Below are 2,661 nucleotides of genomic sequence, written 5' to 3' on the forward strand. Positions count from 1 at the left end.
GAATAGGCAACATCATGATAAATGGAGATAAGATTGAAGTTGCTAAGGATTTCACTTGTCTTGGATCCACAATCAGTGCTCATGGAAGTAACAATCAAGAAAACAAATGATGTATTGCATGGTACACATTGCTGCACAAAATTTCTTTAAATTGTGAAACAGCAAAGATGTTATTTTGAGGGCTAAAGAAAAGGACAACATGCTTGGTAATATAGAGGAAGACCTTCAACACAATGTATTACTGATCGTTGTGATGATTGTACCGCTCTTCCTGATGTAATTGAACTATTGAATTGTATGGTATGTGAGGTAGTTAGTTTATTGTGCCAACCTGAGCGATAAACACATGTGGGATTAATTGAAGGGCGGAGAGATAAATGGCTCAGTGAGCTTCGCCTTTACTTGTCTCTTGCTTTTTGATCATCGGACCAGTGTGCGGCTGCCTTGCTTGTTCTCTGCCTCAATTTGCAAGCTACATTACCTGTGGGACACCTAACCTGTGGACTGTGTCACTGTAATTTGAGGTTCCTTCAAGACCTGCTTTGCCACATAATTGGAATTTACATCTCTTGAGCTGGGGACTGTCAGACCCTGTCATCTGGCTCACTGTGGGTGACCTGCCTTGCTGCTTGCTGCCTGTGCCCGGATTGCCTGAATTGCTCTACAGAGGACTACCTGGTGGCCCTCAAGACTTGAAGGACTGCCAGTGTTTCACAACTGTCTCACGGGAGTGAGTTTCACTGAGCCATTTGTACTGCTTTATAATTTAACCGTTTATTTCATCTATCTATCTATCTATCTATCTATCTATCTATCTATCTATCTATCTATCTATCTATCATCTATCTGTATAAATAAAAATAAAATTATTAGAAATCTGGTTTTGTCTCCCTAGAGAATCCTGTCTAACACAGTATGTGAATCATATGCAGTAAAACTGTTGAAACACCCACCCCCACCAAGTAATATAGATTGACACATTGGCTATAACAGTGGTCTCAAGGTTGGCATACAACCAGGTAGAGTTTCATTCTGTTGTACATAGGGTCATGTGACTTGGAACTGACTCTAAGGTACTTGACAGTAGTAACTACAAACTCCAAGCTTTTGAACTATAACTGCTAGCTGCAAGGTCAGCAGTTCAAACCCACCAATCTCTCCATGGGAAAGATGAGGCTTTATGCTCCTGCAAATATTTACATCTTCAGAAACTCTTTAAAGGGTCACTGTAATTCAGAATCAACTAAATAGAAGTGAGTTTGGATTTGGTTTAAACCCAGTACTTTAACACTTTCCCTGCTATCCGAATCCATCAGTCATTCTGCTTGAGAAGATGTGGCAGTTTGCTTCCATAAAGCTTTCAACATGGCTGCCTTAACATGGCTGCCAGGGACCAGTTCCTGAATGACAAGATGCAGAGTGGGTTGCTACCTCTTGGCTTAAATAAAAGTGATGTTGAATGGAATTCTGAAGATGAAGCTGCCTTAGAACTCTCCGGACTTCACTTACAAAAAGCTAAGGAAGATCAGATGGCTAGAAATGCAGAAATCTCAGATTTCCCAACAGATAGACCAAGAAGCAGTGGCAAATAAAAATGCAAATGGAAGAGTGCCCTTTCAGGATTTCCTTAAATATGTGAAATAAATTTCAAGGATTGTACACAAAGCATATTGAACAGAAAACCTCAACCTCAAGATTTTGGAGGAAAACATGAAGATGATTCAAGAAAGGTAAATTCAAGAATAAAGAGGCATCCTAAAGTGAACAATCCCTAAATGAAACCCATTGGAAGGAGCTCACTCACTATTTTGGAGTCAATGATGGGTTTGATCCCCCTGTGGAAAAAAAAAGACAACTTTGCAAGTCAGGTCTTGCAAAGAGCATCGACCATGTTGTGGAGGAGTGGAATATTGAGAAAGTTGAGGAACTCAGCCACCAGCTAGTTTGATGTTAAAATCTCCATAGCAAATGCATGCTACGACTTTCTAATAGTCAAAAAGGAAGTGGAGAATTCACAGGTGGTTCACACAAAAAAAGAAACTGTGGGGATTTGAAGCAAAGAAGAGATGATAAACCAAAAGCAGCATGGGATATATGTGTCTTAGCAGAGTGCTTCAAGATCTTTCTAGACTGATACCAAGGACTTCTCGATGTCCCGAAATGATTTTCTTGCTTAATCTAAAGAATGCCGGGACACTAACAGAGCAGGCAACTAAGGGTAGCATTAGGGAGTTGATTATCAAACCTTTTAAATCTTATTCTATGGAGCTTTATCTTTTGAAGCAGACTTTTCTGTTATTGGCACAAGATAACTGAGCACACATCTGGAGAGAAATGAGAGGACTCTTTTGTTTATTTCTGGAGGCCTTTGGTGTAGCATCCTTTCTACTGGCCATCCATTGTGCAGCATAACTAGCCAATGCCTTTGCCTTTATTTTCATGTCTGTATTGGGTTTCGCTGTACTTCTTCTGGAATTTGGTTTTTATGGGTGATAATTGTTTATAATATATTGGACATAAGTGCTAAGGAAGATGCAGATGATCCTGTGTTTTATCAATGACTAATCACTTTAGCACATTATAAGGCAAGTATTGACTCTTTACTGGGAGATAATAGAGTTGTTATTTCAGAGTCACATGGTGAAAGCAATTTTTGAGAAC

General features: G+C 39.6%; 1 pseudogene; it reads left to right on the forward strand.

The window, feature by feature from the left end:
• The first annotated feature begins 1,412 nt into the window (after positions 1 to 1,412).
• On the forward strand, positions 1,413 to 2,316 carry LOC115870486 (annotated as a pseudogene).
• Positions 2,317 to 2,661: the final 345 nt, after the last annotated feature.

Source organism: Echinops telfairi, unplaced genomic scaffold, assembly GCF_000313985.2.
Source record: "Echinops telfairi isolate 266 unplaced genomic scaffold, ASM31398v2 ScPeMD7_1713;HRSCAF=2227, whole genome shotgun sequence".
Classification (NCBI taxonomy): domain Eukaryota; kingdom Metazoa; phylum Chordata; class Mammalia; order Afrosoricida; family Tenrecidae; genus Echinops; species Echinops telfairi.